The sequence below is a fragment of the Apodemus sylvaticus genome, chromosome 18 (genome assembly GCF_947179515.1).
Source record: "Apodemus sylvaticus chromosome 18, mApoSyl1.1, whole genome shotgun sequence".
Lineage (NCBI taxonomy): Eukaryota > Metazoa > Chordata > Mammalia > Rodentia > Muridae > Apodemus > Apodemus sylvaticus.
In genome coordinates this window covers 42864239-42891082 of record NC_067489.1, presented here as the reverse complement: position 1 = coordinate 42891082, position 26844 = coordinate 42864239, and the positions used below count along the sequence as shown (strand labels likewise).

The 26844-nt window shown below is 42.1% G+C and overlaps 1 pseudogene; it reads right to left on the bottom strand.

Annotated features, from left to right (window-relative positions):
- Positions 1-1537: 1537 nt before the first annotated feature.
- Positions 1538-2174, bottom strand: LOC127669011 (60S ribosomal protein L19-like; annotated as a pseudogene).
- Between the last annotated feature and the right edge of the window lie 24670 nt (positions 2175-26844).

The following is a 26844-nucleotide window of genomic DNA, read 5'->3' as shown; positions in this document are numbered from 1 at the left end:
CTGTGACCTGTCTTCATACATTTGCACAAACTTTGACTTGCTAATGGCTTCTTTTGTTGAATAAACTTTGCTTTTCAGAAATTGGAAGCTCAGCTGGGTGGCATCCTGCCCTGTGGGTCCCACTCCCTTTATTCCTTTTAGCTTTGTGTCTTACTTTATAGAGTCTTATCATCCGCATCCTTGGGCACAGGCATTCCAACCCCTGGCGCTCTTCATCTCCTCCAGCTGTGCATCTTGTCTTTCTTTTTTCCCTACTTCCAAGAGTAGTCGTTAATAACCACACAACAGGCTGGAGAGATGGCTCAGCAGTTAAGAGCACTGAATGTTCTTCCAAAGGTCCTGAGTTCAAATCCCAGCGACATCATGGTGGCTCACAACCATCCATAATGAGGTCTGATCCCCTCTTCTGGGGTGTCTGAAGACAGCTACAGTGCCTTTACATATAATAAGTAAATCTTATTCAAAAAAGTAACCACACAACACAGTCAATACCAGGTTGTCTTGAAATCTCTTCTGCCAAAGGCAATAGATTCAAACCCTTTAATTTAGCCTCTGGCTTTTTTTTTTGTTTGTTTGTTTATTTTTTTGTTTTTTGTTTTGTTTTTTTGTGGACACGACCAGGAAGCAGCCACATTGTTTACCAAAATATCACAATAATCTCTAGTATTATTCCTCTTTGGGCCCTCTTTATCTGACCTCCCACATTCCCATGGCTCCCAGCACTGCTGTCCTCCATATTCCTTCCAGGATGACTTATTAATCCCTGCATTCAGCTGCGTTCTAATCCAAAGTCCTAAAGCCTTTCATAGTTCTCCGACCAACAGCATGGCCAGGCCTACCTCATTCCTGGTACCAACTTCTGTCTTAGTTGCTGTTCTATTGCTCCAGCGTTGCACCTCCTCCAACAAGGCCACACCTCCCAATCCTTCCGAAACAGTCCAACATCTGGATACCAAGCATTCAAATACATGAGCTCGAATGGGCCATTCCCATTCAAACCACCACAGGTACTTACCCACTGCCATGCCCACAGGAAATTCCATTTCCCCTAATTCTAAAAGCAGAACGGACAAGTGGCTGTCTATGGTATCTATTAGCCTAATACTAAGGTACATGCTGGCCTCCAGACTCTCTCAGTACCACAAGTATCTGTTATACACAAGTACCTGTTATCTATCCTAGCCCTTCTTACCTCCTCCCCTACCCTAAACTTCCCCAGCTCATGCTCCCCACTGGCTACTCATTCTCCTTATAACCCTCTCTTTTCTCTCCCTCTATCATCTGCTCTGGTCCTGCTTCTCTCATGATTAGGTCCAGTTTGCTGACCAGGTTCAGCCTACTGTTTTTCTCTCTCTACTCTGGACTCTTCCAGATGCCTATGGCTTTTCTCCTTTTCCTTTTCCTTTTCCTTTTCCTTTTCCTTTTCCTTTTCCTTTTCCTTTTCCTTTTCCTTTTCCTTTTCCAGGCCTGTTTTATTTTAATGACTGATCCATGTAAGGCCACAGCCAGGCCACTATGTACAGACACGAAGGAAGCTTTATTTCTTGGTCTCCTCCTCCCTGGATAGAGTCTTGATGATTTCTTCCTTCTTGGCCTAGAGGCGCTCCTCCAGGCACTTCCACGCTTCCTTGGTCTTAGACCCGCAAGCCTCAGCCTGGTCAGCCAGCAGCGTCCTGCGGGCCTTGTCTGCCTTCAGCTTTGTGCATGTACTCCAGGAGAATCCGCTTGTTGTTTAGTACATTCCCTTTGATCCTCAGGTATAGGCTGTGATACATATGGCGGCCAATCTTCTTAGATTCCCGGTATCTCCTGAGAGTCCGGTGTAGGATCCTCATCCTTCTCACCCAGGTCCCCTTCTCGGGCATCCGAGCGTTGGCAGTATCCTTCTTCCTCCCTACGCCCATATGCCCGCCCTTCTGTCGGGCCAAGGTGTTTTTCCAGGAGAGAGCCCGGGAATGGACTTCAGGAATGGGAACAGGCTTCCGGATGATCAGCCCATCTTTGGTCATCTTCCTGATCCGCTGACAGGATTTGGCATTGGCTACTACATTGGTCTCATTGGGCTACAACCAGACCTTCTTTTTCCCACAGCGGAGGACACTAGAGGCGAGCCTCTTCTGTAGCCCGAGTATCTGAACCTCCCCCTTAGCCATGGCATGGAGCTGTTCCGTCATCCCTTTACATCCCCACCACACCAGGGTGCTTTTACTCACTGACTGAAATTTTGGTTGACATCAAAGTTACCCACAACAAACATAGGTTAGGCACAGATCTGGTTTGTAAGTTTAAATAACATTTATCCTTGAAATGTGAGAAACTAACATATGAGCCAGGCTTAAGACGGCTGAAAGCTTGAGGGTCTCGGTAAAGGTACCCAGGTGGTACTGCGCAAGAAGTTGCATTGTGAAACACGTTATATTCACACAGAGAGAAATGCACAACAGAAGCCAGGCCGCTGTGCTGGTTTGAACAAGAATGATGCTTAAATGCTCATATATTTGAATGTTTAGTTATCAGGGAATGGTATACTTAAGAAGGATTAGGAAGTATGGCCTTATTGGAGGAAGTGTGTGCCTGGGGGTGGGCTTTGAGGTTTGAAAAGCCCAAGCCAGGCCCCAAGGCACTTTCTCTATCTCATCAGGATGCAGATCTCAGCTACTGCTCCACAGCTTGCCTGCAGCATGATGATGTTCCCCAGACCTCCAAACCTACAGGCAAGCCCCCATTAAATGCCTGCTTTTATAAGAGTTTTCTTGATCATGGTGTCTTTTCACAACAACACTCAAACAGCCACCAAACCTCCCCAAGACTACAGGGAACATGAGGGAAGAAATTTATCACAAAAGCAAGACGCGATAACAAATAAAAGTAGCTCACACTGAAAACTGAAAATACATATAAAAGACCCGAAATAAACTCCAAATGTTTATCATTCCTAAAGTACTTTCACTTTGCTTTTCTGTTATGCCTTTAGGAATGATAAACATTTCTGTAAGGCAAAGGACACCATCAAAAGGACAAATCAGCAACCAACAAATTGGGAAAAGATCTTCACCAACCCTACATCAGATAGAGGGCTAATATCCAATATATACAAAGAACTCAAGAACTTAGACCCCAGAAAACCAAATAACCCTATTTAAAAATGGGGTACAGAGTTAAACAACGAATTTTCATCTGAAGAACTTCGGATGGCTGAGAAGCATCTTAAAAAATGCTCAACATCATTAGTCATTAGGGAAATGCAAATCAAAACAACCCTGAGATTTCACCTTACACCAATCAGAATGGCTAAGATTAAAAATTCAGGAGACAGCAGATGTTGGCAAGGATGTGGAGAAAGAGGAACACTCCTCCACTGCTGGTGGGGGTGCAAATTAGTACAACCACTCTGGAAATCAGTCTGGCGGTTCCTCAGAAAACTGGGCACATCACTTCCGGAAGATCCTGCTATACCACTCCTGGGCATATTGTAGGTACCGAGACCTGCGAGACTTGTGATGTCATACAAGCAACAATTAAGACAATGTATAGGTCTGTTGCCAAGGCAACAGCTGCCGTTTACCCAGAATTCCATAGCCCACCTTTACCTGTAACTATGTCATTACCCGTATATAACCAGGCAGTGCTTCTCCCTGTCCTCTTTTTCTCTTTTTTCTTTTCTCTTTCTCTCTTTCCTTCCCGCCCGCTACCCCTTCCCCATCTTAAATAAAGTCCCACGTCGAACTGTTTGGCCTGGTGTATCTCATTGCGACCCACGTCTCCACCGCATCCGTCATGGAAGAGTGGATGCAAAAAATGTGGTATATTTACACAATGGAGTACTATTCAGCCATTAGAAACAATGAATTCATGAAATTCTTAGGCAAATGGATGGAGCTGAAGAACATCATACTAAGTGAGGTAACACAGTCTCAAAAGATCAATCATGGTATGCACTCACTATTAAGTGGATATTAGCCTAGAAAACTGGAATACCCAAAACATAATCCACACATCAAATGAGGTACAAGAAGAATGGAGGAGTGGCCCCTTGTTCTGGAAAGCCTCAGTGTAGCAGTATAGGGCAAAACCAGAACAAGGAAGTGGGAAGGGGTGGGTGGGAGAATAGGGGGAGGGAAGGGGGCTTATGGGACTTTCGGGGAGTGGGGGGCCAGAAAAGGGGAAATCATTTGAAATGTAAATAAAAAATATATCGACAAAAAAAGAAAATACATTAGACTACGAAAAAAATAATATCGATTTTAAGAAGCACCAATAAAACTTTCAGAGAAAAACATATCTTCATTCAGAAGAAATAAAAATAAAATTGTATTTATTAAAGAGTTCATAATATCACAGGAAGTGATATTTGAAAGAGTCCCAGCAAGTGGCTGCAGAAGCAATGTCAACTGTAAATCAAACTCTTCAACAGGAAGAGTGTTGAACCAAGAAATCTGAGAAAAACCCGGAAGCAAGACCAGGATGTTGGTTGAGTTGAGCCTCAGCACCATCTTCAAGGGGCCTGTCGTAGTGAATGGCATCAGAGAATTGTCCTACCTAGAAGCAAACAAGCCAAGGGAATTTATCACCTCCTTAGCCAGTCATTCCTGGCTATGTCCTGAAGGAGAACAGGCATAAGCTTTGTTTGCTGGCCAATTGTTTCCTGTCATTCAAGAGCAATTCACCAGAGAGGAGTACAGCTGGCAGGGATCTGTCAGGAGACAGCAGAGGATAAGTCTACTGCATGGCAAACAGGGGAGGGAGCATTTGAAGTGTCCATGACAACAGATGGGAGGAGAGTCCATGTAAGACACAGCCAGGGAGGCTTGAAATGGAGTGTTTGGAGAAGATAAGATACAATGTGCATTCATGCAGAATGTCCAATTTGTATCTCAACAAGGTTCCAGGAAAATCTGATTTATGAGAATAGCCATTGATAATATATAGTATATTTCATTCCATTGAGGACTTCTATCCAGTATGGGGATATCCACTGTGGATAAAATATAGTAATGTGTAATTAGGTTAAGGCATCCAGAAGTAGCAACATGATTATTCAGTCTGGAGAGGTATAAGAAGTTCTGAACAAGACAAATGTGTCTGTGCTGAACTCACATTAAAATTACAGCAACTTTAAAAATTCAAACACTAATGAGGGAGGAAAGACGGTTTACTTATTGACAGAAAACAACTAGTTAAACATTACACTTCTTTATTAAGAAATGTAGGAAGATAGCAATATACAGCAAACTGGTAGCCAACATCAGACTAAATGGAGAGAAACTTGAAGCAATCCCACTAAAATCAGGGACTAGACAATGCTGCTCTCTCTCTCTCCATATCTTTTCAATATAGTACTTGAAGTCATAGCTAGAGCAATTAGACAACATAAGGAGGTCAAAGGTATACAAATTGGAAAGGAAGAAGTAAAATTATCACTATTTGAAGATGACATGATAATATACTTAAGTGACCCAAAAAAACTCCCCCAGAAAACTCCTACAGCTGATAAACAACTTCAGCAAAGTGGCTGGTTATAAAATCAACTCAAGCAAATCAGTTGCCTTCCTATACTCAAAGGATAAGCAGGCTGAGAAAGACATTAGGGAAATGACACCCTTCACAAATAGCCACAAACAATATAAAGTGTCTTGGTGTGACTCTAACCAAACAAGTGAAAGATCTTTATGACAAGAACTTCAGGTCTCTGAAGAAGAAAATCAAAGAAGACCTCAGAAAATGGAAAAATCTGCCATGCTCGTGGATTGGCAGGGTTAATATAGTTAAAATTGGCCATCTTGCCAAAAGCAATATACAGATTCAACGCAATCCCCATTAAAATCCCAACTCAGTTCTTCACAGAGTTGGAAAAAGCAATTCTCAAATTTATCTAGAATAACAAAAAACCCAGGATAGCTAAAACTATTCTCAACAGTAAAAGAACTTCTGGGGGTATTAGTATCCCAGACCTCAAGCAATACTACAGAGCAATAGTGTTAAAAACTGCATGGTATTGGCACAGGGACAGGCAAGTGGACCAATGGAATAGAATTGAAGACTCAGAAATGAATCCACACACCTATGGTCACTTGATCTTTGACAAAGGAGCAGAAAACATCCAGTGGAAAAAAGATAGCCTTTTCAACAAATGGTGCTGGTTCAACTGGAGGTCAGCATGCAGAAGAATGCGAATTGATCCATTCTTATCTCCTTGTTCTAAGCTCAACTCCAAGTGGATCAAGGACCTCCACATAAAACCAGACACACTGAAACTAATAGAAAAGAAACTGGGGAAAACCCTTGAGGACATGAGCACAGGGGAAAAGTTCCTGAACAGAACACCAAGAGCTTATGCTCTAAGATCAAGAATTGACAAATGGGATCTCATAAAATTACAAAGTTTCTGCAAGGCAAAGGACACCGTCAAAAGGACAAATCGGCAACCAACAAATTGGGAAAAGATCTCCACCAACCCTACATCCGATATATGGCTAATTTCAATATATACAAAGAACTCAAGAAGTTAGACTTCAGGGAACCAAATAACCCTATTTAAAAATGGGGTACAGACCTAAACAAAGAATTTCGCCTGAAGAGATTCGGATGTCCGAGAAACACCTTAAGAAATGCTCTTCTGGAAGTGAGGTGCCCAGTTTTCGGAGGAACCGCCAGACTGATTTCCAGAGTGGTTGTACCAATTTGCAACCCCACCAGCAGTGGGGGAGTGTTCCTCTTTCTCCACACCCTCTCCAACACCTGCTGTCTCCTTAATTTTTAATCTTAGCCATTCTGACTGGTGTAAGATGAAATCTTAGGGTTGTTTTGATTTGCATTTCCCTAATGACTAATGAAGTTGAGCATTTTTTAAGATGTTTCTTTGCCATCCGAAGTTCTTCAGGTGAGAATTCTTTGTTTAACTCTGTACCCCATTTTTAATAGGGTTGTTCGGTTTTCTGGAGTCTAACTTCTTGAGTTCTTTATATATATTGGATATTAGCCCTCTATGTGATGTAGGATTGGTGAAGATCTTTTCCCAATTTGTTGGTTGCCGATCTGTCCTCTTGATGGTGTCCTTTGCCTTACAGAAACTCTGTAACCTTATGAGGTCCCATTTGTCAATTCTTGCTCTTAGAGCATACGCTATTGGTGTTCTGTTCAGAAACTTTCTCCCTGTACCGATGTCCTCAAGGGTCTTCCCCAGTTTCTTTTCTATTAGCTTCAGAGTGTCTGGCTTTATGTGGAGGTCCTTGATCCATTTGGATTTGAGCTTAGTACAAGGAGACAAGGATGGATCAATTCGCATTCTTCTCCAGAAGATCCTGCTATACCACTCCTGGGCATATATCCAGAGGATTCCCCACCATGTAATAAGGATACATGCTCTACTATGTTTAGCAGCCCTATTTATAATTGCCAGATGCTGGAAAGAACCCAGGTATCCCTCAACAGAAGAGTGGATGCAAAAAATGTGGTATATCTACACAATGGAATACTATTCAGCCATTAGAAACAATGAATTCATGAAATTCTTAGGCAAATGGATGGAGCTAGAGAACATCATACTAAGTGAGGTAACCCAGACTCAAAAGGTGAATCATGGTATGCACTCACTAATAAGTGGTTATTAACCTAGAAAACTGGAATACCCAAAACATAATCCACACATCAAATGAGATACAAGAAGAAAGGAGGAGTGGCCCCTGGTTCTGGAAAGACTCAGTGAAACAGTATTTGGCAAAACCAGAACGGGGAACTGGGAAGGGGTGGGAGGGAGGACATGGGAAGAGAAGGGGGCTTACGGGACTTTCGGGGAGTGGGGGGGCTAGAAAAGGGGAAATCATTTGAAATGTAAATAAATTATATCGAATAAAAAAAATTAAAAAAAAATAAAAAATAAAATATCCGATAAAAAAAAAAAAAAAGAAATGCTCAACATCATTAGCCATTAGGGAAATGCAGATCAAAACAACCCTGAGATTTCACCTCACACCAGTCAGAATGCTAAGGTTAAAAACTCAGGAGACAGCAGGTGTTTGTGAGGATGTGGAGAAAGAGGAACACTCCTTCACTGCTGGTGGGATTGTAAGATGGTACAACCACTCTGGAAATCAGTCTGGCGGTTCCTAAGAAAACTGGGCATGACACTTCTGGAGGACCCTGCTATACCTCTCCTGGGCATATACCCAGAGGATTCTCCAGCATGCAATAAGGACACATGCTCCACTATGTTCGTAGCAGCCTTATTTATAATAGCCAGAAGCTGGAAAGAACCCAGATATCCCTCAATGGAGGAATGGATACAGAAAATGTGGTATATATACACAATGGAGTACTATTCAGCAATTAAAAACAATGAATTCATGAACTTTTTAGGCAAATGGATGGAACTGGAAAATATCATCCTAAGCGAAGTAACACAATCACAAAAGAATACACATGGAATGCAATCACTCATAAGTGGATATTAATTAGCCCTGAAGTTCTGAATACTGAAGATACAATTAGCATATCAAATGATTCCCATGAAGAAGGAAGAAGAGGACCCTAATCCTGGAAAGGCTTGATCCAGCATTGTAGGGAAGTCCCAGGACAGAGAAAAGGGAGGGGGAACGATAGGAGAATGGATGGAGAGAAGAGGGTTTTAGTTAGGGTTTCCATTGCTGTGAAGAGATACCATGAACAAGGCAACTCTTACAAAGGAAAACATTTAATTGGGTCTGGCTTATAGTTTCAAAGGTTTAGTCTGTTATCATCATGGTGGGAAGCATGGCAGCATGTAGGTAGACATGGTGCTGGAGAAGGAGCTGAGAGCTCTACATCTGGATCCAAAGGCAGAAGGAAGAGAATGTTACAGTGGGCCTACCTTGAGCGTATATATGAAACCTCAAAGTCCGCCCTCACAATGACACACTTTCTCCAACAAGGCCACACCTATTCAGTAATGCAATATCTCCTAATAGTGTCACACCCCAACAACCTTATGGGAACCATTTTTTCAAATATATTTTAAAACATTTTTATTGATTCTTTGTGAGTTTCTCATCATGCACCCCAGTTCCCCTCAGCTCTCCATCCCATCATATCCACCTTCACCCTTGCCCACTTCTCTGAAAATAAAAGTCATGAAAACAAACAAAGGATAGAAGACACCACATCAAGGAAGCTGTAGTGTGCCACAGTGTATCCCGCAAGCTATAACTCTGTCCACACATCTTCACTTGTAAATGTTCATTGTAATGAGTCATTGGTCTGGTTGGAGATCTCTGGCTTTTGTGACACCATCAATACTAAATCCCCACCAGGTCTCCTCCAGTTTATCCCATTATCTGGAGATCCTGCAGCTTTGGATCAGCAGGACCGGCCCTTTCATGTCTCCCAACCACTTTGAGATAATATAAATTGGGGGGAGGGGCAACTCAGAGCCACTTCCTGGCAGTAGAGTGGTCTGGGCCAGCTCTCTAGGGTGGTAATTTTTACTCTAATTGCCATAAGCAGAAAATAAAGCAGTGAGGTTTCTGCATTTCTAGCTGTCAATAGAAAGTTCTAGAATATGGATGTTTAATATGTTTGAGCCCAGCCCTTAAATAAAAGCTAAGAACACCATTCTGTAACAGGCAAAGCTTCAGATCAGTATATAGTAGGGAATTGGTAAGGTCCTCAAAATGCTTCAACTTTTGATTTTTAAATCATAGAGAGGGACATTTTCTATATTCTTTTCTATCAATACTGAAAAAAGGATAATATAATTTTAACCATTCCTTTACCACAGCTTGTATTACTCTAATATCCATGGCATCCCAAAGTGGGACAGTGACCTAACAGCCCAGGACAGATGGAACTCTCTTGTATATGCTAGAATTCAATCCTTCTGAAGCAACAGTCTCCCAATGAAGCCCGTTGGATGATTCACCAGGTTTAAGCTAATGAAATAACAGTCGAAACTTAAAGTGTTCCTCATTTCCTGATGTGTTAAGATGATGTTAGGCTAATGAACGTTCTTCAAGTCCCTTTGAACTAGGCTGTCTCTTCCATATGGTGTGTCTCCAATAGGAAACATTTACAAACTAGTATCACAGTAATCTCAAGCATGGGCAAATCCTAGCAGAATTTTTCTGGGTGCTTTTTTGTTCCTTTAAAGCCACAGACTAAGTGATGTTTGAGGCTTTAGAATTAACATGATGGAAACATGAAAAAGATTTAGCCTCTTAATTGCAAACAAACCAAGCAGCTCATGCCTGCAGCAACCAAAATCTCATCCTACCCAGAAGATGATCAAGGCTCAAACTAATGAATTAGGAGCAAGTAATCACCGATTCCACTGAAATGTGTTCTGAAAGCCATCTGGTCCTCAATCCTGCAGAAAATGAAAAGATATATTTTGGAGATGGGATTGAACGCCAGGGCATGAAGCTTCCATCTATTATTTTTCAATATGTTCCCAGCTGTGGGAGCCAATCTGGTTAACAGCTTCTGAGATGTTGGTGGCAGAGTTTCTTTTGCTTCAATGTAACTCGTTTTATCAGCAGAAAGCATTTGTGAAGCAACAGCGGAAATAGAAAAAGGGCAGAACATAAATCATCATGAAATGCTTATAGCTGAACAAGCGAATTACTCTCTTGCTTATTTTTATTTTTTATTATTTTTCTTTCAAGCCATAGCTCAGCACTGCAGGAGAGTGAAATCAAGTCTGTTCCAGGTAGGATATCCTCTAAGGGTTCATTAGGTGGTAGGATGGAGCCAAGTGTAACACCTAAGGAAGGAGTGTGTGGAAGATGCTAAGAGCAAACCATCTCCTCCCACACTAATATGATGTCCAAAGTCAAGCTGAGAGACGCTGATTTAAACTCAAATGAAATGAGTCAATTGCAGGGTATACTGTTGATTTTTAAAGTAAAACCCTTCCTTTTTCCTGACACTGTTTGAAACCAGCCATTACAAGCTAAGAATACCATTCCATGGTTTCTCTCTGAAGACTGCCAACATTTTAAAGATCTAATTTAAACTGGGTTGCTCCATTTCTGTGATGTGTGATTAGTCATCATTCACATCAATCATTTAAAACCATAAAGAGACCATCCCTCCTTGCACTTTTTATTAATGCCGCTTCCTCAATGATTTAGAGCACACAATATTTAGTTGCCACTTAGTAAATGGATCAACTAAATGGTAATAATGTTAAAAAGTAAGTTGATCATAATTATGTAATTGCCGTTGGACCTGCATTGTGTGTGTGTGTGTGTGTGTGTGTATAGGCCAGAGGTTGATGTCAGGAATCTTTCTCCATGTCTCTCCATCTTGGATTTTGAGACAAAAATCTCTCATTAGCCCTGGAGTTCACTGACAAGACTGAGCAACCATCAAGCCCAGAGATCTTCACGTCTCCACCTGCCCAGGGCAAGATTACAGGCATGTTCCACCGCACTGGCTTTCTGCTGGGTTATGGGGGGTTGAACTTATATCCTCATGGTTGTGAAGCAAGCACCCTTCAAATGAAAACATCTCCCCAGACCCTGTTTTAGTTTTTCAAGCATACGTTATGAATTATTTTACAATAAAGAAATAGCAGCTGAGAGGGGTTAAGAGGTTTCTTTGCTTGCTTGTTTCTGAATTTAGCTGTCAGAGCTGATGTACAGGCAGATACTTTTGTATCCCTGATGACCTGCAGCCATTCTGATTTGCTTATAAACAGCAAGGCGATTGATAATGAGGATGCAAAGACGGCTCAGCGATTAGGCTCTCATACTGCCCTTACAGAAGGCCAGAGTTAGGTTCTCAGCACTCATGTCAGAAACCTCAGATACTACATCATTTCCTGGCCTCTGGAGGTCTTTGCACATACGTGGCATATACACATGTAGGTACACACATGCACACAAATACATATAGGTACACACATGTGCACAAGCAAAGAAATATGTACAAGTAAAAAATGTAAAAGGTCTGATGTTATTGCCAGGCAGTGGTAGCGCACGCCTGTAATCCTTGGGAGGCAGAGGCAGGCGGATCTCTGAGTTCGAGGCCAGCCTGGTCTACAGAGTGAGTTCCAGGACAGCCAGGGCTATACAGAGAAACTCTGTTTTGGAAAAAAAACAAAAACAAAACAAACAAACAAAAAAAAAGTCTGTTGTTATCTTGGATAATTATAGGACATTTAAAAAAACCCAAAGTGCTAAAAACATGTTCTTCCCAATATTCTTTATTCTCTCCCATTATTTTAATTTAGGAATCTTTAATATAATTTAGGATAGCTTTCTTATTATCTTTGTGATATTCCTTAAGGTATTTACTAACTCTGACCTAACACACACACACACACACACACACACACACCAAGATGACTCTTTTTAATATCGTAATAGATAAATTCAAAGAAATGTCTTTGTAACTCTGGTGCTGGTGTGGTTGGTGGCTCACACCTATAATTCCAGTATTTGAGAAATTAAGGAAGGACAATTGAGAGTTCAAGGCTACTCTGGGATACATGAGGAAATCTTATCTCAGAGGGGGAGAGAGAGAGAGAGAGAGAGAGAGAGAGAGAGAGAGAGAGAGAGAGAGAGAGAGAGAGAGAGAGAGAGAGAGAGAGAGAAAGGAAGAAAGAAAGAGAAGGGGAGGAAGGGAGGGAGAGAGAAAGGGAGAGAGAGGGAAGGAGGGAGAAGGAGAAAGAGGGAGGGGAGGGAGAGAGGAAGGAAGAAACAAAGAAACAAAGGAAAAAGAAAGTAAGAAATAAACCAAGAAATGAAACAAAGAAAGAAGGCAGACAGCAGGCAGGAAGGGAGGGAGGGAAGGAAGGAACGATGAGGGTAGGGACAGACTAGAGATGTTTAGGACACCTTTCCTAAGGAAGTAGCACTGAGTTAATATGTAAAACCCGAGCAAGAGTGACATTCACTATGTGATTCTGAGGAGAACGGCTCAAGAGTGAACAGTTTGATGCTTATTTTGCAGCACCGGAAGACAATATCCACAAGGAAAGAGAGGAGAGCGTTTGTTGTAGAGACTGTGCCTTCTGGAGATTTCTATACATTTGCCACAAAAAGAATGTCTGTTTCACTTGTCATTGTTTGTTCTAGCCTAAGGGTCAGCACAGTGGACAGGCACCAGCCTAAGGTCAGCACAGTGAACAGACACCAGCCTAAGGTCAGCACAGGAGACAGACACCAGCCTAAGGTCAGCACAGAGGACAGACACCATCCTAAGGTCAGCATAGAGGACAGGAACCATCCTAAGATCAGCACAGGGGACAGACACCATCCTAAGGTCAGCACAGGGGACAGGTACCAACCTAAGGGTCAGCACAGGGGACAGACACCATCCTAAGGTCAGCACAGGGGACAGGAACCAGCCTAAGGTCAGCACAGAGGACAGACACTAGCCTAAGGTCATCACAGGGGACAGACACCAGCCTAAGGGTCAGCACAGGGGACAGACACCAGTCTAAGGTCAGCACAGGGGACAGGTACCAGCCTAAGGGTCAGCACAGGGGACAGACACCATCCTAAGGTCAGCACAGGGGACAGGCACCAGCCTAAGGTCAGCACAGGGGGCAGGCACCAGCCTAAGGTCAGCACAGGGGACAGGTACCAGCCTAAGGGTCAGCACAGGGGACAGACACCAGCCTAAGGTCAGCACAGGGGACAGACACGAGCCTAAGGTCAGCACAGGGGACAGGCACCAGCCTAAGGTCAGCACAGGGGACAGACACCAGCCTAAGGTCAGCACAGAGGACAGACACCATCCTAAGGTCAGCATAGAGGACAGACACCATCCTAAGGTCAGCATAGAGGACAGGAACCATCCTAAGATCAGCACAGGGGACAGACACCATCCTAAGGTCAGCACAGGGGACAGGTACCAACCTAAGGGTCAGCACAGGGGACAGACACCATCCTAAGGTCAGCACAGGGGACAGGAACCAGCCTAAGGTCAGCACAGAGGACAGACACTAGCCTAAGGTCATCACAGGGGACAGACACCAGCCTAAGGGTCAGCACAGGGGACAGACACCAGTCTAAGGTCAGCACAGGGGACAGGTACCAGCCTAAGGGTCAGCACAGGGGACAGACACCATCCTAAGGTCAGCACAGGGGACAGGCACCAGCCTAAGGTCAGCACAGGGGACAGGCACCAGCCTAAGGTCAGCACAGGGGACAGGTACCAGCCTAAGGGTCAGCACAGGGGACAGACACCAGCCTAAGGTCAGCACAGGGGACAGACACCAGCCTAAGGTCAGCACAGGGGACAGGCAGCAGCCTAAGGGTCAGCACAGGGTACAGGTACCAGCCTAAGGGTCAGCACAGGGGACAGGTACCAGCCTAAGGTCAGCACAGGGGACAGGTACCAGCCTAAGGTCAGCACAGGGGACAGGCACCATCCTAAGGTCAGCACAGGGGACAGGCACCAGCCTAAGGTCAGCACAGGGGACAGGCACCAGCCTAAGGTCAGCACAGGGGACAGACGCCAGCTAAGGTCAGCACAGGGGACAGACACCAGCCTAAGGGTCAGCACAGGGGTCAGGCACCAGCCTAAGGGTCAGCACAGGGGACAGGCACCAGCCTAAGGTCAGCACAGGGGACAGGCACCAGCCTAAGGGTCAGCACAGGGGACAGGCACCAGCCTAAGGTCAGCACAGGGGACAGGCACCAGCCTAAGGTCAGCACAGGGGACAGACACGAGCCTAAGGTCAGCACAGGGGACAGGCACCAGCCTAAGGTCAGCACAGAGGACAGGCACCAGCCTATGTGTGACCCACAGGCAGGTTCCAGGTTAGGCTCAACCCTAGAGTTCCAGGTACATAGTAGCTACCTGGTGAATAGTAGCTAAGCAAGAGTGCATGGATGTCTCTAGAGAATACTTTTATACCTTAACATTAGTAAATCGTTCGTCTTTTCTTGCTTCATATTAATAACATCGGAAAACATTTGGAACATCATTTATTGTACAGTATCATTTCTTCCATGTTATGCTTTAGATGAAAAAAAAAACTGTCTCATTAGGCTTTTTTTTTTTATAAGTAAACAGCCCATAAAGAGATTTTAAGTGAATTTACTAGAGTGAACATAAGAATGTTCCTTAAGAACTATGCTATTTAAAAAAAAAAAAACACATCATTTTAATTCCTACACAAAGATTAAACCATGCCAAGACACAAGAAAACACCATATACATAGTTTTAATTTCTGTCAAGGAACCAAGAGTTCTAATAATTGCTTCACCAAAAGTTCAACTGTGAGTTAAAGTATGCAAACAATTTGTAGAATCTAAGCATAGGAAGTTAAATGGGCATCTCTGCCTTTACTCCTGTCTTCACAAATATCAAGTGCCCAAAGTATGGGCAAAGTCATTTGAATGCAAAACAAGAACGGCAACAGAAACACATCTGATACATTTACACACACACACACACACACACACACACACACACACACACACACACACACACACAATATCCCAAAGAGACTTTAGTATACTTGTAAATCAGTTAGAAGATTAACCATCTATTATTGGAATGATAAGCAGTTCTATACTGAGATAGCCTTAGGTTCCACTTCCAGTTCTGAGTGATTCTACAAGCTGTGGTGAGGCCAGAGGCTATAGACGAGAACCAACCAGCAAAGGCAGAAGTTACCAACTGGCCAAAGAAGAGGGAGCTGGTTCCATGATTGCATGAAGTATTATGAGCTTGCAAAGAGAAGCAAGTGGAGGGAAGGCAGGGGGATGACTACATTCCACAGCAGGAGGGAAGTGTCCATAGATTAATCTAGAGAACAGAGAGCTGCCTGCTACTAGTTGAACCGTGACTGTCCTTTCTAAAAATTCTATTTACTTGTTAAATATTAGTAAACAATGTAATACAACACATTTGACTGGCCATTTTAAAGACTTTATCTGAAATGCATGCCTAGCTTACTGAAGGACAAAATGCCAATGAGGGCTGAAATTGTTATAGTCATGTCCAGCCAAACCCATAGCAGCCAAATCCATAGCTTGATCTATTTAGTCCATTTGTCTGTCTTTCCCTGTGTACAAGGACACACTAGTGGAGCGTTGTCTTCACTTTGGTTTTACAAGAGACACCATGACCAAGGCAAGTCTTAAAGGCAAACATTCAATTGAGGCTGGCTTACAGTTTCCGAGGTCCCCATGTCAACTAATGGGCAGCAGAGTGCTGTCCGTGCCCTGGACATCTCTCAGAGAACACAAGGAGAAGTGGGGCTGCTCTCTACCTAAACCAGGCTTGGACCTACTTAGCTCCATAGAGACAAAGGCCACCATGATAAGGCCAGTTATCAGAAATCATGTGACCTGCAGTCTGGTAATCCTGTTGGAAATGCATCCCAGTGCAGGATGCAGAACTCCCTCTCTTGTCCTTTTTAGTCCCCTCCCCGCTGACTCAAGCTATATAATCTAGCCCCGTGTATTTCAATAAATGGATTGCCCTCTGACACAGTCTCCCATGCTATTTGTACCCGAGGCCCTGCTCGCCAGAACTTCTGCCTTCTGGGGCTGCCACTGCTCAGCATCAGTCCAGGTACAGGGGACCTGCAGTTTAGTCCATTATCATCATGGTAGCAGGCAGACATGGTGCTGGATAAGAGGTGAGAGTTCTTGATCCTAAGGCAACAGCAGGAGACTGGATGTGTTTCACACTGGGGTAGCTTGAGCATTTAAGACCTCAAAGCTCTGCTTTCCTCCAACAAGGCCACACCTCATCCAAAAAAGACCAAGACCACAGCTCCTAATTGTGCCACTCCCTATGGGCCAACCATTGCAACACATGAATCTGTGGGGGCCACACCTATTCTAATGAGCACAAGTGTGAACAGCAGGTCTTTAATAAAGATCTCAACTGAGAAGAAACAAAAGCGAAAGCCAGAAATGTTGCTTATCCAGGCAGGAATTGGTAATGTCTGTTGCTTTGACAGATGTGTCTCTGGCTAGCTCATTGCAGCATGACTAGTTCCGCCATGCTGGTACCTGCTGCCATCTCCCTTGACCCCTGGCTTTGCCTTTTCCAGAAAACCTATTTTTACTTGGTATTGTAGTTTTATTTCTGTTACTGTGATAAAATATCCGAACCAAAAGCAGGATAAGGAAGGAAAAGGTTTATTTAGCTTACATTTCCAAGTCATAGTCTATTGTCTAAGGGAAGGATGTCGTCAGGAATCCAAGTAGACGGTTAAACCACATTCACAGTCAAGAGCAGAGAAAAACAAATGCCTTCATCTAGCTTTCTCCTGTCCCATATAATTCTGGACTTCCTGCCTAGGAAATAATACCACCCACAGTGGGCTTGATCTTCCTGTGACAGGGACACGCCCACAGACAAACCTAATTAATGAAAAATTATTGTGTTTCCCCAGCTGATGTTAAGTTGTGGTAAGTTGCTATTTAACACACACACACACACATACACACACACACACACACACACACATACACACACACACAAACACATTATATATTTTCACTTAAGGTCAAATCATCTTGAGCCTTAGTGTGGCAGGTCTGTGGTTTCAAGAATGTAGAAGGTCTTACAGTATGTTACTTTTCTCTAGGTAGTCCCAAGTTCTAGTCACCATATACACAGAATCCCTGTCTACAGGTACTTCCTATGACTGCCTCTTTGCTGGCTTCCCAGAAATGCCTTATCTTCTATTCTAAATGTGCCTGTTTTGAGGGACTATGAAAGCATGAATCTGTGTGCAGAAGTGATGCTCTTAACCCAATCTAATCTAGTCTGTTTTAGCTTGGTGCATGTCTTTGAGAAATACTGAGAAATGACTGTTCACCTGCTAATGTCTGGAATATCAAAAGTAGAAGATATTCCTAAACCCTTTGGCTTGATTTTTATCTCTGTTTTTGCCCTAAGGAATTCAAGCAACACCTCCCACAATATAAAAATGTACAAATTCACATTCTGGCACAATGTGTTTTTGGTTTGGTAGGTACATGTGGCCTTTGAGACATAAGTGATAATTATTTTATCAAAGCAAGGCTCACCCTATATTTAACCTGGCAGTTTTCTCACATCATTTCTGAAAGCTTGGCTTGCAGATCCTTGCTGGGTTAGTACACAGACTCCATGTCCTGCTGGGATAGGACAGAGGCCCCAGGTCCTGCTATTCCAGTTCCTGCTGGGTTAGTGCACAGACTCTAGATGATGCTGAGTACATAGTACATAGTACACAGTACATAGACTCCAGGTACAGATTCAATTTTTGCATTGGTTGTATAACATAGCAACAATGCAACTTATTTTGAACATGAAAGGAAATGACAACTGTAGATACTCCAAAACAATAGGGATAAGGCAGGATTTTACAAGGATAATCAGAACCACATTCAATCTACTTGAAAATGCAATATGTCCTCATTGCAGAGGAACAGTGTGGAGGTAAATGGTCTGAGTTGGAAGCATGGCTCTTGTCTCTGTGTGCCAGTCTTCCCTCCCTTCCCTGCACCTCTTAGGACATATTCCATACGTCTCACAGGACTTCCATACTCAAGAGAGAGATGGGGAGGGGGAGACAGAAATATAAACTCATGCTTGTACAGTGTTTAAAGCCATGATGTTATGACATCCTCTTTCTTTTAAGGGAAAATGTACCACCAGACTTCCTGTCATTGTGATAAGTAACTACAGAGACATCTTAAATGAGAAAAGGTTGATTTGGGCTCACATGTTTGGAAGTTTGAGCCCGTGGTTAATGGTTCCATTGCTTTTCAGCCCAGAGAAAGGCAATATAGATCATGGAAGAATGTGATGGTGTAGGAAGTCAGTCAGTCAGGAATTTAAAACAAGAATCCCACACAAACATGTTTTCAGTGGCCATCTTCCTCCACCTCATCCCAGCTGTAGTGGTTTGGATGAAAATTGCTCCCATAGGGTCATAGGGAGCGGCACTATTAGGAGGTGTGACCTTGTTGGTGTAGGAATGGCCTTGGAGAAAGGTTGTCATTGGAGGTGGGCTTTGAGGCTTCAGATGCTCAAGCCAGACCTAATGTCTCTCTCTTCCTACTGCCTGCTGAGATATAGAACTCTCAGCTACCTCTCCATACCATGCCTGCCTGCATGATGTCATGCTTCTACCATGATGATAATGGACTGAACCTCTGAACCTGCAAGCCAGCCCCAAGCCAGCTCCAATTAAATGTCCTTATATGAGTTGCCTTGGTCATGGTGTCTGTTCACAGCCATAAAACCCCAAAGACCCCACTTTTTCACAGTTTTGCCACCTCCCAGTGGCAAATTCATTTCTTGAACATATCATGATTAAACTGTCTCTGTAAGCCCCGCCCCTCATAGACAAGCCTGGAATCTCCTGGCAGCCTTCAGACCAGTCAAGATGCCAATCAAGATCAACCACCATAAGAACACTGCCAATCTTCTTCATGAGACACTTGGGGACACAGAGCTTGATTAACTAACAATAGGAACAGCAGCAGCTTCCGTGCCACAGGAAGAGGAGCCTGGAGGAATATTTAGACGCTTCCATTTTAGTAGTAATCTTTTATACAAGCAAATATTTGTTCCTCTGTTCTTTAAGGGTAAAATACTGTTGTCCATATTTTAGTTTTGGCAACCTTCAGAAATTCCCCTGTGGTGGTACCTACAGTTATTAACTCCAGTTTAGCTCTTAACAATACTGGTTTGCTATTCCCTCAATAGCTTAATTTCAACAAGACTTTGACATATATGGCCTCTCATTATTTTTTCATGCTTGTGCTAACTTTTGTAATATTTCAATAATGTACAATCTCTGATATAGATCATCTCTCTTTTACTGTGTACAGATAGTATTCTTCACTATTTACGGATATGACTTTCATTATTATAATAGTCATGAATCCCTGTTGTCAACAACAAAAGTCAAGTTCTTTGACTTTATTCTTCCATTTCTTTAATATATGAAATAGATTTTTATACTTTTCCTTATTTATATAAGGGTTTAAAGATTATTTTTAAAGGAACAAATACCTGAGTATGTTCTATAACCTTATCATCATCATCATCATCATCATCATCATCATCATCATCATCACCACAATGTACGTACATTGTAGCTGTCTTCAGACACTTCAGAAGAGGGTGTCAGATCTCATTATGGATGGCTGTGAGCCACCGTGTGGTTGCTGGGATTTGAACTCAGGTCCTTCAGAAGAGCAGTCAGTGCTCTTAACCACTGATCTGTTCTATAATCTTTTATTGTTTTTTTAAAAATTCCTCGAAGTTACTCATCAGCACTAAGCACATGTGGACACTTCATTACGGCGGCTCTCAATCATTCTTTGCACCAGGGTGGCTAATGCCTGGTTGATTCTTCCTTTCCTAGGAATGAGTTTTCCCATCCTTTCAAGACTCACATAATTGACTTTGGGGGTATAGGGATTTGCTAATTGGAGCCTTGACAATCTCCTACTGTGATAGAGACTTCATTTGACAAGACCACTCAAAGATACTTTGTGTAGGAGGCAGGTGGCTTATGATACCACCATATTGGGACAGCACTGAGTCTCAGTCTGTAGTACTTCCCCCTTAAACTTCCAGCCTTGTTTCTATTATTACAAATGAGAGAGTCACCACTGTCTCCTCAAGTCTCAACATGAGTACCTGGCTAGAATAAAGCAATATTTCACTTCAAGGTGCTTTTTTCCTACCTTTATTGGTGGGCGGCTTAATTCCAGCAAGTGAGAGACTGATACAGGCCGATCTCTGAGAGTTCAGGGCCAGCCTGCTCTACCTAATGAGTTGCAGGTAAGGCCAGCCACGGCTACATTGTCAGAACCTTTCTCAAAAAATAAAAAATAAAATAAAATAAAATAAAATAAAATAAAATAAAATAAAATAAAATAAAATAAAACAAAGCTGTTTAGATTTCACCCACAAAGCCCACATTATATAGCTTGGATATCCACCATCTCTTCCTGAAATTAGCATTCAGAATCAAAATGGATCGTGGCTGCAGTAGCTTTCTAGAGTTGTTATGTTTTGTAAGACTTATGAGTTCTACAAGTAGAAGACAGCTAGAGAGAATCTGACTCACAGAGATAACATTGCGACATGAGATAAATTTCTTTGCATAAAACCCGCTTGCAGGTCTATCTGTCAATTTATTAATGTGTTGGCCAAACATGAGCTTATGAAATTACTAAGTGTGAGGTGACTGTCTAACGAATGAGGATTGAAAGGTTCGTTTATATTCTGAGATCACACTGATGCTAAAGCTGACATCTGTGTGAACCCCTGTGATGCATAAAACATTATTAGAGGCCTGATGGTCCTCAAATTTTTTCCCTCATGGATTTCTCTAATGCAGTATATAAAAATAAAGCTTTTCATGGGAAGTAAAATGAAAGAACCCTTTCAGAGCTCCAAAAATATTACCCAGGCTTTGCCAAGACTAATATGCTCAACATTTCCATGAAAAGCATAATTTCTTGAGAGTTATGTCTGTTCAGATGTGTAAAAAAAAAATCACCTGCACAGTACAGTTTGCCGATTCACACACCACAGGAAGGTTAGCTTGGCATGTACTATTATTCTTACTGCTATTCGTTTTGTTGATGTAGCATTGTCTATGTTGAAGGTTTTTATCTGGTTTAACGTTAAGCAACAATAATGCATTCTGTAAATCCTTACCCTTTATATGTTTATGCAATACTCCCACATAGCTGAAGTTTAGCAGATATGACTATTCGTGCATTTTGGGTTTTTTTTTGTTTTGTTTTTTTGGTTTTTTTTCTTCAGTTCTTAACAGAGGAGGAAAAAACAAAGAGAAATAAAGTGAAATGGAAATCTTTTTTAAAAATTTTCTTTATTTACATTTCAAATGTTATCCCCTTTCCTTGATTCCCCTCCGAATCCCCCTATCCCATCCCCCCTCCCCTACTCACCAACCCACCCACTCCTGCTTCCCTTCCCTGGCATTCCCCTACATTGGGGCATCAAGCCTTCACAGGACCAAGGGCCTCTCCTTTCATTGATGTCTAATAAGGTATCTATTACATATGTAGCTGAAGCCATGGGTCCTTCCATGTGTACTCTTTGGTTTGCGGTGTAGTCCCGGGGAGCTCTGGGGGTACTGGTTGGTTCGTGTTGTTGTTCCTCCTATGGGGCTGTAAACCCCTTCAGTTCTTTGGGAGCTTTCTTAATCTTATAACTGGTTAAGGGTTCTCCAAGTTCAGGGGATTTTGTTTACTAAAATCCACGTCCACTAATACGGTGCATTATAATAAATGTGGATGAGATGTGTTTATTGATTGCATTTAATATCGTCATATTGGAAGGCCACATTGTTCCCCACATCCTGCTTTAGTTTTCAAGACTGGCACTGGTTGTTTTGCATGGTAAAGAAAAGAAAGTTCTTGCAAATGAGGTCAGATCTAGACTTGGAATCTCTGAGTCTGCGCAGGACAGCATGGGCTGGCCTGGGCAGAGACAGTAACTATGCTTCCTTTGAGAGATAGCATCGAGGTAACCAACACTTCTGCCTCATTAGCACAACTTCTTCTCTGGCTTTGTGTGAGATTTTCCATGAGGTCCTTGGGTATTGTCCTTTGCTGGGGAGATCTGGCAAGTGATATTTAGTGACCTCATTCCTTTGAAACCTTGGGCTCAAGCCAGAATTGGAGTTTGCGGAATGGAAATGGCTTAAGGGAACAGGAAAGCGTGGAGTCTGTGCTCATCAGGGGGGCTGGGAGGAGACACACTACAAATGGTCTCTTAGGGATTGAGCCTGGCTCTCCTTCTTAGGATCAATTAACAGGTGGTGTAGTTTCAAGTAGACTAGCTAGAAAAAAAGATCCCACCAAGCATAGACGTGTTAGATTTGATGGGCTGTAACCTAAATTTGCTTCCAATTAAAACCAATTTTCCTAGAAAGTGGCCATTTATATGTGGCACAAACTATGCGAAAATACATATGGTTTGCATCACATTCTTTTTGAGTACATCGGCAGGCCTATTTCAAGAGCAGCACTAGACTCCTGACTTAATTAAAAGGTGAGAACCCTGGAAATCCCCAGAGTAAGGGTGTCCTAATTATAAAAGGATTTTCTGTATATCATCTCCTGTAGAGTCAGATCAGAATTGCCAAGTGTAAAGGATTAATTTATTTGAATAATTCACCTGGGAAAGCCAGACACACAAAACATTCTCACAAAAAGATAAATGAGTATACTGCAGGGCATGTATGGATTAAAGGGAGACGTAGCGCTATGTATGTGGTAAGTATTTACTGTAATGATGCCTTGGTGGACCCAGGTTCATAGGTCAGGCCTTCTCTATCTGTACGATTCCAGGCAAATTTCTTTACCCTCCACAGTCTGAATTTCCACATGTGTGTAATGGGGTTGTTAGTGAAACACAAAGAGATGTGCTTGCCATGTAGTAGCTGACCAACACGCATGTTTTTCTTCCTCCCACTGGTATAATTGGTACATTGTGATAGAGAAGGTTTTGATGGGTGAGATCCAGTTTCCTAACCAGGAGGTCCAACCCCTTTCTTCAAAAACTAGATTGAGTTTGATGTTTCCTTCTAGTTGATCTATCACTGGTACTAGATCATTTCTAGACTTTCTTTTCCCAAGGCATTTTCTGTTTGTCTAATGAACTGGGAATGACTACTGTAATTTGAACAGCCCAACTTTATGGCACAGTATTAAGTAGACAAGTATTAAGTATTATTCATAGAGTATTTTCTACATATAAGAATGGTTCCTATTAGAATTCTAGTTTGGGCACAGCAAAATGCGAGCAGGGCCAGAGAGCATAGTTCTAGCTCTTTGGGAGGCACTGGCAAAGTGTTGCCTGAGCCCAGGAGTTTGACATCCAGACAAGTATAACAAAACTCCATCTCAAAAGGAAAAGTGACCATTAGCTGTTCCCTCTTAGCACTTTCATAAAATACAATATTCCCTGACCTAATCCACATTGCAAAAGGATTTCAAGATGACTTTTAGATTTTTTTTCCCTTGTGAAGAGTAGGGTTTGGTTGGTTGGTTTGAAATAATGTGACCTTTGGTAAGTTCACACTCTAGAGCAGGCTCACTCTTGGGCAACACAAACTTTAGACTAGATGACAGTGGAGCAGGGAGAAGGAAATCTTAAAGCTGTTTTGGTATGAATTTTAGGGTGGGGTGGCTATAGGAGGAGTTGGGGGACCGATGGAGTATGATCAAAATATATTGCATGAGGCTCTCAAACAATTAATAAAAGTACTATTTGGGAAAAAAAATGTCTTGGAAAGACAGTGATGGTGCCTATCTTTTATTTCAGCACTCAAGAGGCAGGGGTAGGTAGATCTCTGTGAGTTTAAGAGCAGCCTGGTCTGCAGAGTGAGTTCTAGAACAGCCAGGGCTGCACAAAGAACCTCTGTCTCAAAAACAAAACAAAACAATAAAAGACCAAAAATATATTGTTCCTTGTAAGAACTCTTTTCAGATATGATTTTGTCCTCATCTTAGGTCACTAACCCTACTTCTATCAAAATATTTGGCATAGTGTAACAAAGACAGACAGGTGACAGTTGGCATGCCATCTTTTTTCCAGTCTTTAAAAACTTACCTTTTAAGCCAGTGTATTAAAAACTATACATTTTATGAGATGTGGTGTACCATAACGATTGTGGCACTTGTGAAAACTGAAACATCACAGCCTAAGGTAATTTATCTCAAGTGCTATAATCTATGCGCTTCACCTCTGAATGTTGTTAGCACTCTAACATGTATAAATATAGAAGTCCCCTTTTTACTGTGGTCTCATCTCATCATTTGCTACTTGTGGTAAAATGTAGTCTGAAACTATTAAACGAAATTTTTCAGAAGTAAGAAACGTATACGTTTCAAGTTCCATGCATTCTGAGCATGGAATGAGACCTCCTACCATCCTCTGTCTTGCCCAGAACGTGACTCTCCACACCACCCCCCTTGCCCGCCCCTGTCCCGGGCATCTGCATCCTTGACATATACACCACCTGCCTGTTAGTCACTTAGCAACCTTCTCCGTTATTAGATACATCAGTGTGTGTATTCCGAAGCTTGCATAGTTTCCTTGTATGAAAATGTAAACGTTTATTAATTTATAAGAAATGGAGGGGGAAATGGAAAGTCTATAGGGAGTTTTCTGAGACCCGGAGTAAGAACAGGAGAAAGCCACAGCATTTAGAGCATCCAGTATTACTCTGGGTTTTAGAAGTAATCACTGGGACATTCAGAAACTGTCCTTCCAGAGCTAAGGGAGACACTTCTCTAAGTAAATAATTAGGTAGTTTGTTTCCCATTTTAAAAGAATGTATAATGGAAACATAATCAGAGTGAAATAAACCTGGAAGGAAATTGGTGGAGGAGAAGTTGATTTCATGGATTTTGTACTAAGTCTACTAGAACTGTAGTTTATAGTTCTGAAAAGACGTCATAAACCTGAGGTTAAGGGCTATTAGCAGCGGGGAGCACCTTTGATTCATTATTTACGAGGATGGTCAAACCTATACTTTGGAACAAGAACTATATTTAAATTATTATAAAATTTACTTCAATATAAACTGTAAATGTCAACAAAGTTAATACTATGTAGAAGGAACGTGACCAAGCTGGCCCACGTGCAATGCTGGCGCATGCGCAGCTGATACTTCCTCCCCAGCCAACCTAGAATCTGCCGGCCTGGCTAGAGACAGCTGACGCTAGATCAGGTGATGGAGTGAGCCAATGAGAGAGAGATAGTCCCACATCTGGCTACTTGAGAGCCAATAAGATGCCAGAAGGGGGTATAAAGATTTGCTTAGTTCCCACAATACAAGCAGGCTTTTGCCGCTTGCCTGACTCCAGAGTCTGTCATTGACTCTGTGTCTTCTTACCCCTGCCGCCACGGGTCTTGGTTGGGGTCGCAAGTAACAATATTGTGAGCTTTTTATTTAAATACAGAATTTCTCCATATGGAGCTACAATCTTTGAGTTCAGTGAAGAGCCTGTTCTCTGTTGTTTTGGTCAGGACTGCACATTATTGAACACATCTCAATTTTCCTTATTTTTTTTAAAATCATGCTCCATATTTTGCGTCATATTGGGATTCAGAGTAGTGTTTTTAATGACATCATTTTAAAAGATTCTCATTCTCTACAAAACTTACGCCTTTCTGTTGATTTTTAAAATTACTTTTATTTAGTGTGTGAGTGTGTGTGTGTGTGTGTGTGTGTGTGTATGTGTTGAGGGGATGAAATGTGTACACGCCACCAAATGAGGAGTTAGTTATCTTCTTCCACCATGTGAGTCCTGGAGATGTATCTCAAGTTGTTAGGCTTGGTGGCAAATGCATTTACCGTTGGAGACATTTCTCCAGCTTATGAGTTATATCTCAAAACTACTTTAAGTACAAAGTCAGCCAAGGAATAGAATTTTTAGTGTTTTCAGAGATGTTTAATTATTTCTTGGGAATTGATATTCTACATTTTACTCAATAATTATTATAATAATTATAATTATAATATAATATAATATAATATAATAATAATATTACTCAATATTAAATGCATCACTAATTTCTATTTTTTGAGAACATACACTACAAGCCATTTATCTGTCCTGATTATTATAACGTTTTCTCACTTTTAACAGCATTTTCTACATTTTACCTTTTATGACACTTTTCTACTACTGACAAGGCTGTTCTTCAGTACCTGTGGAAGGTAATGTTTGTACCTACAATCTAGAAGGACTCTCTCCTTCTTTAGGTACTTGGTAGAATTAATCCAAAGCATAAATATGATGAGTATAATATGGGACCTATACATAAAATGATGGCAGAACTAAATACAATTGATGAGAAATGTAGATTTCCCTCATGCATCTCCAGTGCAAAACCCTGGG